Here is a 13,966-nt window from a genome sequence, read left to right on the forward strand (position 1 = left end):
GCTTCACCTGCTGCTCTGGTTGCTTTTTCGCTTATGGTGAAAAGCGATGGGTCACTTCTCAAAGCCAGTAAGAAATTGGCGAACGAAATCTGTAGTTCTTTCTTAGAGCAGGTCAAACACTGGTTAGTAATTCATTGCCCATTTTGCTTTTGGAGAGTATTCGGCCACTGGATCTTGTAATCAGAGAACGTGCAGCAAATTATTGGCCAAAGAAAAAGAGATGTGAGGGAAAAAAAAGAAAAATTATGGGTACATATTTAGGCAACATAAGAGATATTAGAGAGGAAATAATTAACCTCTGCCAAAAACAAAGGGCGGAATCCAATAATGAGAGAAGACTATACGCAATAATACCGAGTCAAAGGAAAAGACTAAAAATAAGACACCTAACACCACGTAGAGGAATGGTACACTTCCTCACTGAACATGGTCCCTATGCGTCGTATCTACACACGATAGGGAAAAGAGCCTCAGGGGAGTGAGACTGTGGGATTAGTCCAGGGACTCCTGAACACACAGTTTTTTGCTGTCTCTCTCTTGCGGCACAAGTGGACGACCTAAGAAATCAACTAACAACAACAGAAGTGAAAGAGGTACTGCGAAACCTTGAACAAACTCAAATACTCGACACATAAGGAAATAAACTGTCAGATATAGTATACACGCAGTATGTAAACAGATGATGGTCAATAAGCGCCGGGTAAGATATAGTCACCAAGCTACCCGGCGCCACCGGACAAGACAACGAAGATGGAGACGGAGGCGGTGATGCGAGGTGGACATTCCTTCACCTACAAAGCGGCGAGTGGAGGGTGGGGGGGGGGGGATGAGTGGGTAGTGAGATGTCGGCCGGACTCCCGTTGAGCGGGCTGGCCGCCTGGGTACGCTCGACACCACGGTGTGTCTTGGAAGGGTCCGGACGCGGAGATCTGGAGAGGTCCTGCCGGCAACTTATGGAGGTCTCCTATCCATTTACCGATTGAGATAGATCTAGATGTAGGTGTAGAATGGGCGCGATTAGAAGTACAACAGTAGATTAGTACAGTAGAAGCGCCGCAACAGTAGAAGGAGACAAGTAGTTAATAGTTGTAAATTAAAAAGGAAATAAAAAGCTTACAGCAGCTATCGGGGTAGTAGCCGGCTAAGGCCCTCGCCCCCTAGGGACGGTAACCTGTCGCGATTAGCCAAAGAGCTAAGTAGGCCGGAATTAGCTACGTACGTAAAAGTAAAATGTAAAGACAATTAAATAACTGAGACCATTGTAATAAGTAAGATTAACTGGAAACTAATATTGTGCTATTGTAATAATTTTATTATTTGTAATAAAGGAATGGACGTTAATTAAAAAAAAAGTCGACGTATGCAAAGCCTTCTCATCGTAAATTGGTCAGGCAAAGTTTGTGCATCATGGGGCCAGCTGCTCCAAAAGCTCGCAGTCCAGTAAGTCATTTGTGTTTTCATATGCGACTGCATCTTTGGAATGCATTTACAGTTGACCATCTTGGAGAAAAGCCGTTTTGTGAATAAACGAGAAAATGATTATACATCGAGATGACAAAAGTCATGGGATAGCTATATATGCATATACAGATGGCAATAATATCGCGTACACAAGGTATAAAAGGGCAGTGCACTGACGGAGCTGTTATTTGCACTCAGGTAGCTAATGTGAGAAAGTGTCCCACGTAATTATGGCACTACGCGGGACTTAAAAGGCTTTGAACGCAGAACGTTGGTTGAAGCTAGATACATGGGACATTCCATTTGAGAAAACTTTAGGGAATTCAATATTCCGAGATCTACAGTCTCAAGATTGCTCTGAGAAATCCAAATTTCAAGTCTTACCTCCCACCATGGATAGCGCAGTGCCCGACAGCCTGTACTTAACGACCGAGAGCAGCAACGTTTGCGTAGAGTTGACATTGCTAACAGACAAGCAACACTGCGTGAAATAGTCACAGAAATCGAAGTGGGACGTACGTCGAACGATCTGTTAGAGCCCTACGACGAAATTTAGTGTTAATGAACTATGGCAGCAGACGACCGATGCGAGTGCCTTTGGCAATAGCACGACATCGCTTGCCGCGCCTCACCTGAGCTCGTGACCTTATCGATGGACCCTAGACTGCTGGAAAACACCGTGGTCTGGTCAGAAGAGTGTCGATTTCAGTTAGTAAATCTAAGGATTGGGTTCCAGTGTGGCGCAGATCCCACAAAGCCACGGAGCCAGGTTATCAAGGTGCTGTGGAAGCTGGTGGCAGCTCCATAAAGGTGTGGCCTATGTCTACATGGAATGGACTGGGTCCTCGGTTATATTCAGTTGCTTGGAGACCATTTGCAGCCATTTATGGATATCATGTTCCCAAAGAACGTTAGAATTTTTATGGATGACAATGCGCCTTGTCACCAGGCCACAACTGTTTGCGATTGGTCTGAAGAACGTTTTTGACATTTCGAGCGAAAGATCTGCCACACAAGCAATCTACTGAACATTTATGGGACATAATCGAGTGATTAGCAAGTGCACAAAATCCTGCACCAACACTTTCGCAATTACGGACGGCTATAGAGGCAGCATCGCTGAATACTTGTGCAAGGGACTTGCATCGATTTGTTGAGTCCATCCCACGTCGAGCTGCTGCACTACGCTGGGCAAAATTTTATGACTGGACGGTATTCGAGTTTGTCTTTTTTCCACATTCACGTAACTTCTTACCGTCTGAGTGGAAAGAGAGGACAGAAAGATACTTAGGACCGTTTTAGGATTGAACCCCATACATCAGTAGCCGCATCCCTACCACTACCATCATGACGATCACCACCACCACATGGAAACTAAAACATTGTTTCTGTGAATGACCGGAAAGTTTCATCTTTTCCTATCCCACATCTTCATAGCTCATATGATTACAATAGCTACCACTGAATGGTGAGTTAAACTATCCTCATCTCCTGCGGAACAACTGAATAGAGAGGTTCAAACCTATGACGACTAGTGGGAAGGGAAGAATGTGCTGCAAGGTGATCGCCCGGGAGGTCACGCGAGGCGTGACGCATCGCAGAGAGCGCCTGCTGGCAGCAGAGGGGCGCAGTACATGCGACAGAGTGGCCGTGGCGTGCAGCACGACCGTGCGCGAGGTGGGAGGGAAAGGGGGGAGGGAGGCAGAGGTGGAGAGCGAGAGAGAGAGAGAGAGAGAGAGAGAGAGAGAGACGCTAATCTTATCGCACGCACGCTGCCGCATTCGAACACTGACGGCGGGTGACCCTTGCGGGGGAACCTGGGTCGTTCTTTCGATCAGGCCGGTCACTCGCTACCACGTTGGAAGCTCTTGTGGAGAGCCCACTACCTGGGAAGAAAAGCTCGGAAGTAGTCTGACAGCCACACTATTACCTAAAAATTCCAACAGCCCAACGTTTTTGAACGTCTGGAAGTCTTAAACGACAAGAGAAAATTACAGTCCCCGCAGTAGCGTGAACAAACTTGGTCACGAAACTAGGAACAGCAGCCACGTTCCACCTAGAAGTTGTGCGCGTTTCTACCTTGCGGTGCAAGGTTGCAGTGTCGTTGAAAAGCTTCGCGGAGAGTTTCGACGGCTTGCTGTTAAGACTATACAAATTTCTTGCTGGAGGGAAGAATAATGGTGTGACAGTTTCGACGGAAAGAGGTTGATGACGAGAGTACTGCGACACAGGTACCTACCTCAAAGAAGGGAAGATCACTGTACTCGCAATAATAATTGTAGAAACTACCTGCGTAAATACTGTGAGCGTGAAAATATACTAACTCCGCAAAACGTTCGCTTTTTTTCTGGCAAAGAAATTTTCAGAAAAAATTATTATATCTAGGGGCATCGCTTTATAAATTTGTCCGATTAGTGATCGTGCGTGAATGACGAAACATAGCTGACAAGACAGGCATACCACGGTACGTTACAACGAAAACAGGAGGACTCAAAATTACAAGTCACTGGTTTATTTATTTTACACTGAGGAAATGAAAGTCACGGAATACCTGCTAATATCGTGTCGGATTTCCTTTTGCCCAGCATAGTGCAGCAACTTGACAAGGCATGGGCTCGACAGGCCGTGGGAAGTCCCATGTAGAAATACTGAGCCGCATGCCTCTAAGGTCGTGAATAACTCGGAAAGTGTTGTCGGTGCAGGGTTTTGTGCGAGAGCTGTGTTCGATAAATTCAAGTCAGGCGAAATGGGTAGCCACATCATTCGCTCGAATTGTCCAGAATGTTCTTCAAACCAATCGCGAACAACTGCGGCTCGGTAATATGGAGCTCTGTCATGAGACCGTAAGGTCTATAAATGGCTGCAAATTGGTCCATAAGTGGCCTGACGAAACTATTCCCAGTCTATGATCGGTTCAGTTGGATCAGAGGACCCAGTCCATTCCATGCAAACACAGCTCACACCATTATGGAGCCACCACCTGCTTGCACCGTGCCTTGTTGACAACTGGCTTCGTGTTGCATGCGCCACACTCAAACCCTGCCATCAGCTCGTAACTGAAATCGGGATTCATTTGACCAGGCCACTATTTTCCATTAGTCTAGGGTCCAACCGTTATGGTCAGCCCAGCCCAGCAGAGGCACTCAAGTCGGTGTCGTGCTGTTGGCAAAGCCACTCTTGTCGCTCGTCCACGGCTGTACCCCACTAACGCCAAATTTAGCCGCACTATCCTAACTGGTACTTTCGTCGTACGTCCCACATTGATTTCTGGGATTATTTCACTCAGTGTTGTTTGTCTGCTGCCAATGGCCTTGCCGTAGTGGTAACACCGGTTCCCATCAGGTCACGTAAGTTAGGCGCTGTCAGGCTTGGCTATGACTTGGGTGGGTCACTGGCAGGGTCTGCCGAGTGCTGTTGGCAAGCGGGATGCACTCAGTTCTTGTGAAGCCAACTGCGGAGCTACCTGACTGAAAAGTAGCGGCACCGGTCACGAATACTGACAACCGCCGGGAGAGAGTTGTCTGACCTGACCGCATGCTCCTCCGTACACGCATCCGGTGACACCCAAGGGCCCAGGATGACACCGCGGCCGGTCAGTAGTTAGGCCTTCAATTCCTTTTTTCCTGCTTGTTGTTTGTCTGTTAGCGCTGACAATTTTAAGCAAATCCCCCCCCCCCCCCCGTGTGTGTGTGTGTGTGTGTGTGTGTGTGTGTGTGTGTGTGTGTGTGTGTGTGTGTGTTTAAACGAACGGCACCAGAAGAAATAACGTCGTTTAACTTTAAAAGAAAGTAGGAACTGATCAACAGTTTTTCTGTCGTCTTATGAGTAGCCTGACAACTTTTCCGGCTTGCTGGTCTACCGGTAAAACGCGTGCCTACAAACGGAAAGATCGATGGATCGAATATCATTCGGACCACGGATATTTTTTCAGTCTGGCTTTAATATTAACTTTCACCTCTCAACGATGAGAAGATTCGTCAGGAATGGCACGAGGTTTGGATGCCACGTTAAACGGAAGGTCCTCTTTGCCCGCTAGGGCTACTTGGGTAGGATGGAGAGACACAAGCCACCGAAGTGGTGACCTATTGAAAGACTTGCACCAAGACGTTGAGACACACGAAATTGTTGTACCAGTCTGACTTCTCTTCGTGTCATACGAACACGTTTCCTTCTGAGACTCCAAATGGCCACTTCCATGAACTTCTCTCCATTTACCACGAAAAACCCCCAACCATTATGGCTTTCACCGGAAATGGTTCACTGAGGTCAACAAAGCCGAATCGGAAATAGCTGCTAGTGAATATGATCGCAACAACGGGACTGTTAACATATCGCTCGACGGTGAGAATTAGCTACTGCCATGATTCAAATTAACTTCACATCGACATACCGCAGTTTTTATTTCTTGGTTATTACCTAGATTCTGAATAGAAGTCGGGAAACTTCCTTCAACTAAAAAAATGGCTTGGAGAACCAGAAGGGCAGGTTCAGCCGCAAAATTGGTGAAATGTGAGAATCGGGGGGTTTAAATTGATCTGATAAAGACAGGTGACGTAATATGTGTTTAGTGTGGTATTATGATTTAGAAAACTGCTGGATGATGTGATGATGATGATGATGGTGATGTGAGAAGGTGAACCCAGCGGCGGCACATGGCCTACTGCTCTCGAACAGCACCAACTGGGCGGCCGTGATTAACATCCCCATCCGATGCTCTGATCGCCGTCAACAGTGTTGCATATCCTCTCCGCATTGTCTCATGAAGTGAGGACATATTACACTGCAGGGAAGTTTGCAATTTAATCATGGACATTGACGCAAAGTCGATGGTCAGGAACCTGACGCCACCATGCCTCCTCCCCTTTGTTGTAAAGTCGAAGGGAAAGCTCGCAACACCACTTGGCGTATCCAGGCAGCTACCCATCCAAGAGTAATGGCTACGCCCGACGTTAGTTAACTTCGGTGACCTGACAAGAACCGGCGTATCATCGAGGCAGGGCCAATGGCAGTCATGTAACTCCCCATCAGCTTTTACTACGCCATGAAGCGGAGGCGTTACCACATGAACACTTTCGTCAGGAAAGCCCATTTCCGCAGTTTCTCTGAAACCCCACACATACAGGAAATTCTGACAGTCGCTTCTGGTCTTTCAATCATTCAGCTTTACTAACTCACTACCATATCAAACAAAAGTGAGCACGTTGCTTACAGCGCTATATCATACACTGTGAAACGAACACCAAAAATCGACGGTAGGTATCTCATTTCTTAGTTCACATATTATACATCACAGAAGTGATGTACGAAAAGGGAAGATCTTGAGTCTACTTCAGACTATGCTGTGATTAGTTCAGCAGACAAAACCGACCTCCTTAGATCTCTTTGAGCGGAAATCCGTGAAGACAATTGTTGCAGTAAGTCGGTACGTTATCATTCTGTTGATCACATTTTGTACATTTAAAAACGCCACAAGGAATGTACTATTACCTATGGTACGCATGATTAGAGAAAGTAATGGTGGTGGCCACGACGAATGACCCATTCATATATTCATCGGGAGCAATCCTGGAATAAGATGAGCTATTTTATTACTAAAAGCAGATTTGGTTCTGCAATCAGCTGCTTTCATATACAAACCAGGTTTCTGAATTATTGTTTCTACGCTTTCTGTTCACGGTGGCCTCCATTGTTTTCCTTAAGCTCTAAGTCTTCTTTGAGATACTCTATTTCCTCAAACGACAGGCGAACGCGGACCTCTTTCTTTTTCCCTTTCGTCAAGCCTCTTACTTCCAGCTGAGTCCTTTAATCTGACATAGCCAGTTTCAAATTCAGTGAAAGGGGGATCTATACCAACCGCGAATGTTTCCTGAATCTGAACTTAGCGTCTTCTGAGGTATTACTACTTCCTCAGCACAAAGCTCACACTCGAGACGAGCACCGGCAGTTACTAGCGGCATGCTAACAACGCAGTGAACACACTGGCTTCTCCTTACGACTCAGAAGCAGCGAGAGGTTTATCACCGAGCTGCGCCAAACTTTATCGCCAGCAGTTACATAAATGACCTCGGAACACAGTCGTCTGCATGGGTTGATTTCTCACTTATGCTTCTCGTTTACGCAGCCAACAACGACTCTGAGAGAGCCGAAACAGCACGCAGGCTGGCAATGGATTGAAGAAATATCGAAATTCATCATTTCCAATCCACAACCGTAAATATATAAAAAAATCGGAGACAACGAACCTAGGAAACGTTGGTGTACAAAACTTAAGAGCGAAAGTAACTTTCGCTTGATGTGTCACTGCCAAGGAACACAAATCTATGAAACTAGGACCATACATAGAAACTACTACTACAGAAAGGTACAGAAGGTAACTGAACGAAATACGCAATGAGACGCACAGAAATTATACTTTTATTCAAAGATCATAAATACACTGAAGTCAACGCGATTGATGATAGTCCCTGGACGTTACAAACGGCGGAACATGGTTCCTAATAGAATGTGTGATCCCCACGGACGGCAATGCATACTCCGCAACGTGCTCCCATGCCGGCCACAAGGTTGGTACGGAGTTCTTGTAGTGGGGCGTTCCACTCGTCCACCAGCGCCGTTGAAAATTGCTGGACTGTCGTTGGTGCATGTGAACGTGCTGCAACGTGTCTCCCCAACGCATCCCACTCGTGACAGAAGGCATTTAAATCGGAGGAACGTGCAGGCCAGTCCATTCGCCGAATGTCCTCAACATCATAAGAGCTCCTGCACCTGCGCTGTTCGGCTGCGCATTGTCATCCATAAAAATGTAGTGAGGGCCGAAAGCACCCCTGAAAAGACGGACATGCGGAAAGAGTACGGTTTCACAATAATGATGAGCTGTGAAAGTACCGTGTTCAAAGATTTGGAGGTCAGTTCGCAGATGCAACATTATCCCTCCCCACGCCGCTCACCTTGACAACCAAATCGATCATGTTCGACGACGTTCCTGGGTGCAAACGTGTTCTCGCCACTCGTCAGATTAGGGTACGTTCAGTATTGCCGAGCGTTCAGCGCATTAAGAAAGGATGTGCGATCGGAAAACTATGGGAGTTAAACAGATTCAAAAGTAGGTAAGTTAGAAAAGTAAAGAGATTGAAGTTACTTAAAGCATTGTTACTAATTTCAGAATGTCCTCCTCAGTTTTAGCTGTAATGTTAGGTATATTCTTACAGTGTGCAATTCCCTTTCGTTTAACTTTACAGATCATTCTCATTCGCAAAGTTTCACACTATCACGGGTGCTCTTATATCACACTTTCCTCCACGGCTCAGGTTGCACAAGCAAAGAGGCATCCATCAGTGAGATGTTTTGTATGTTTAGTTCAGACTTCTCAGCTGCCAAGAAGACCTACAGACGGCTAACGAGATCGAAGAGGCTTTCGACAACGGCCATCCATTTAGCACCGTTACGTTTTCCATGCCAGTATTTCTTTCTTACCTCTTTCCAATCTTTGAAAAGCCTTCCCTTCTGTCTTCCACAGGTAGCAAGATCTGAACTTTTACTACAAAATCATGGACCGCTCGAGCACCAGTAGTAGGCCCCTACCGTTAAATTTGTTTATTAAAAGAAAGATCCTTCAGTTAACATTTACAGGATTGGCTGTTCAGACTACGCATTGTGACGTTTTGGTGCAGTGTTACAGCACAATGGACAAAAACTGCGTTCGTCATATATTCGAGTTTACATAGGAGTTGTCGGCCGCTGTGGCCGAGCAGTGCTAGGCGCTTCAGTCCGGAACCGCGATGCTGCTACGGTCGCAGGTTCGAATCCTCGGGCATGGATATGTATGATGTCCTTAGGTTAGTTAGGTTTAAGTAGTTCTAAGTCTAGGGGACTGATGACCTTTGATGCTAAGTCCCACAGTGCTTAGAGCCACTTCAACCATTTTTGTGTGAACAGACGAGTTAGTGTTGGATTTTCTCAAAATTACGTACTGCACTAAGCAAGTTAGTTGATTACGAAGGATCGTCTACTACCGACTTCTGATATAGATCTACGCAATGAAAAACACTATTTCCATCGAAGAGGGCTGCCCAATACCCCCTTGTCAAACTTCAAAAGCGTCCCAAGAAATTATTTTACATAAAAGCCTTTCAGCCAACCAGACTCCGTAGCCACAAGCCCTCTAATAACGATTTTGAAGGTGCTGTTTCCTGCGAGGACTTTTGGAACTTCCCCTGAGTGTGTTGGAAAACACAGGCCGTCACAGAAATTGCTGCCATTGGTATGAGCCTAGTCGTCCCAATCACAGTCCATTTAGGAGGATTAAGATAAAGCCCGCCCGTAAACTCCAGACTGAAGAAGGGCTCGTTCCCTCACACTGTGTGAGACAGGAAGGACACGGTTCGCCTGAACATTTCAACTCTACCTACTTGTGGAAAACGAAACACACTAATTCGACAAACCCTTCTCAAAGCACCTCCCGTGCGGAACCCTCGAACTCGGCAACTTTAACTGCTCTTGTCAGACCAATGGGGCAAGTGAACCAACTCGACAAAGGCTTCGAGATCTGAATGGGGTAAGTGCACGACGTCCGCCATTATTTAAAACATTCTTAATGAATATTGTAAACACAAGATATAATTGAAAAATTATACACAAACACGAAGATTTTATGGCTCTGAGCACTATGGAACTCAACTGCTGTGGTCATAAGTCCCCTAGAACGTAGAACTACTTAAACCTAACTAACCTAAGGACATCACACACATCCATGCCCCAGGCAGGATTCGAACCTGCGACCGTAGCGGTCGTGCGGTTCCAGACTGTAGCGCCTTTAACCGCTCGACCACCTCGGCCGGCCACGAAGATTTTATGACAAAATTTCATATACAATATTTCCTGAAAACAACTGCATTTCAATTATCTTATGTTCTGCTCGCGGCTACTTTACATGAAACGTACTTCATAAATTTTAATTTGCTAATTTCAGTACTTCTGAATAAATCTAATTTCCGCTGTAGGAAAGCTTACATCTTCCTGTTTTTCTGAGTCCGTTTGATGATCTGGCCATTTTTTGCAGAGTTAATTCTTACATATGCATCAGTTTCTTCATGCTTCAGACTATTCAAAAACCTGACGATATTTGGGTGAGGCGATTCACGCGAAGCACTGAAACCGGAATGAAAGCTTTCACAAGCATAGGTCGTTCTCTATTAGGAAGCGCAATCTGCTGCCCAAACATGAGGATGAAACAGTGCATATTCTGTCATCAATGTAATTTTCATTTAAATAACTGGCAAATTTTGGTAAGATTTTGGTGTTGAAGTTGTATGCTGACGAAGTCAGCAAAACATCATGAATGTCTTGAGGCTTTTAGTAATTAAGTTGTGAGATATAATCCAGCCACTGTCCTTTCTCGTGGTTCTGCTCTTTGTACATCGAATCCAAACCAAGTGTCTGTATTTTTCACGACGTGAGATACGTAGAAAAAATGTTTGTAGAAATCTAAAAGATGAATGTTTTTTAAGGTGCGCGTCTGAAGCAATGAACACAAACGATGGTGTCATGAAAGATGTATATCTAACTTTAGGAATAACGTAAATTTAGGAACAAATGTATTCTATTGTATTCGAACCTCTACAGTAGCTGTGGATCGTGAGAACTAGAGGAAGTATTTCGCAGCTTATTGAAGAAGTACAAACCACCAAAAGCGTTTCCTGCTGACAAAGGTTTTGTAGATCGGAGTCGGCTGAAAAAACAACGTGACCATTTGTCGTATCATTATTATTTTATTATCTTCACTTCCATCTGCGATAGGGCAATCTGAATTTTCATCGCGGATTTTGGCAGTTTCGGCATACTCTTCAAACAAGCGTGACTAATATTGTTGCATATATACTTTAAATCTTTCCTCGTTAACGTGTTCACGGTTTTCAGATAGTCATCTACCTTGTCATCTACTTCTTTGCGTATAATATTTGATGGTTCTTCATCCAAAACTTCGCGTTTTGTTTTAAGGGAATTCGATAATATTATGTTTAACACGTGTTCTGGAACTGGTGTGTGGTCGTGCTTTCCAAACGCGAAAATAAATTTTCGTTGCATACAGTAAATAATTTAACAGAAAACCGCGAATTTTTACCACGGTACCGCCATCATATTCTTCAGTTGCTCTTTTTTTAAGGTTTGAATTTACTGCCATTGCCGGTTAAATGTATATGAGAAAGTACAATAAAAATAGGCTGCAAAATCTGACTTGGTCTAATTTTTCGCTCTGATGACTAACTTGAACTACACAATGGAAAACTGCGATTCTTCGCAGATGTTAGCAAGATGCTGTTGTTTACAGGACTGACGGGGTAGGGCCACGATCATCAGCCCAGTTGACCTCATACCTACGGTCGAGCCGTCATACTACCTGCGTACAGAGTTGCCGGGTTCGAGTGTGGGAGTAACTGATCCTCTCACAGTACCCTTGCTGTGATCATCAGAAGTAGCCGAGTTCGAGTCTGCCCGAAGGGCACACTGGTGTGCCTAGGAAATGATACCTCATTAAGTTCTCAGTTTCGCACTGTATGACTCGACAAACCTCAAGAAAAGAAGTAGAAAAGTTATGGAAACACCGCGTAAAACGACTTCAGTTTACCTGGAAGCCTGTACAATTGACGAAAGGTAAAAATAAAAAAAAAATCAGGCTTTTGGTAAGTAAAGATGTAACTTGTTTATGAATGGGGAAATGGATTTATTATATGATTTATACCTTTAAATACAGGTTTGAATGCTAGATTGTAGCTCATTTATAGTTAGCACTGTTCTACACAATATGTCCATCCGCATAAAGTGTAAAATGATCGTCGAGATGCCACTAGATAAATCAGTTCTTTAGAGGAGTAGTCTTTGGCATCAGTTGATGTACACCGCGTTGACGCCGTTCAGTGTGCTCATTGACGAATTTCGTGAGTAAAAGTAGGAGGCGATTTACACCACCAGTGGAGAAAAGGAGCCGGTAATGGACTGTGGCCCTACGCCACAACGCAGCAACAGTAGTAACGTGAGCACACGCTTAACGTGAAGCTGACTTCCAGGCAAGCAGTGAGGCGGCCACCCTCTGTCCCCTGCTACCGCGGCAGCCGCCAGCCGCCAGCCGAAGCTCCTGCCAGCCACGGCGGCCGGAGGCGATCGATGGGACGCCTTTATGGCGGGCTGGGAGCAGGGAGGGGGGACAGCTCCCCCAAGGTGCTCAGGCGGCGTCGATAGCTGCCACTGAGCGTTTCCATCACTGCCACGATCCTCCTAAAAGCACACACACTGATGCCCGGTTGCGCATTATCGCATCCCACGCACCAAGCTGCACTCTTGCTAGATACTACTCGTCGTTTCTAGGCTCACGGTGGAAACTGCATGCGAGTGATGCTGTCAATGAAATGCGCATCCTTGAATGAAGGTTTTTCTAATGTTTTAATCGTCATATCTTACACCTAGAGAGAAGCTACAGTAGTCAAGAGGTAGGTGTCGCATTCGGAAGAGGCAAAGTTCAAAACCGTATCGGTACATGTTGATAAAGGTTATCCGTAGATTCCATACAGCCCTCCAGACGAATGCCGGGATGCAGCTTCCAACTTTACACACTTCTTGCAACAAGCTAGTGGCTCAGCTTCCCTAACCTTTTCTAGACGGAACGCTAATTTTTCCTATTTGTTTCTTTATTTCTTCACTTGTCTATAGACCTGCGTTTAAAATTGGTGATACGGCACGAACATGGTAGAACAGTTTCCAGTCTGGGGTAATCTTTCATTGTCGTATCTTCTAAGCCTTTTAAATTACAAAAAGAGAAAAATCTAAGAAAATATGTAAACTAACATTCTTATGTGTTGCACATTTATTTCCTCCGAACAGTTTGACAGCAAGCGTCCAACTTCCACATAAACTTAATAAGACCAGACGACTGTAAGCAGTAACTGAACATGTAAACATGGTTTCACGCAGATAATTGTCAAACATGAATTAAACGAAAAACTTGCTTTTCACAAGGTTTGATCCGCCGCACAGAGCAGTTCGGGTAAGATGATTTACTACACTTGCGTTCTAAAGAATTCACTTCTTCAACAAGTGCTTTGGACCTTTTTATTTAAGGGACGTTACACGATTTTCCCGAAAGACGGAGAACGTAATTTGCACAAGACTAAAGCCTGTAAACTCCAAGCGCTAATTTGCCGAACAGCTTTTTTACGTGTCGGGTAAAGGTCAAGTAATAAGTATTTTCTATTTTGTTGTCAAAGAACTGGAAAACGTATCACAGCAACACTCAGTTCACATGTCTAACAGCTCTTTAATATCAATAATTTTTAACTAGGATGTCAACACCTGAAATTAGATACTGCTGTACGTAAGTCCATTAACATTGTGACGTGAGCTTCATTTGTGAAAATCGTGTATCCACCCCATACGCATACTCCTTTGGAAGCATCGTTTACCAATTCACAATTGATACTAAAATGTAAACTTTCACGGCCGGAAATATCATGTC

This window comes from Schistocerca cancellata, chromosome 5 (genome assembly GCF_023864275.1).
Source record: "Schistocerca cancellata isolate TAMUIC-IGC-003103 chromosome 5, iqSchCanc2.1, whole genome shotgun sequence".
Classification (NCBI taxonomy): Eukaryota; Metazoa; Arthropoda; class Insecta; order Orthoptera; family Acrididae; genus Schistocerca; species Schistocerca cancellata.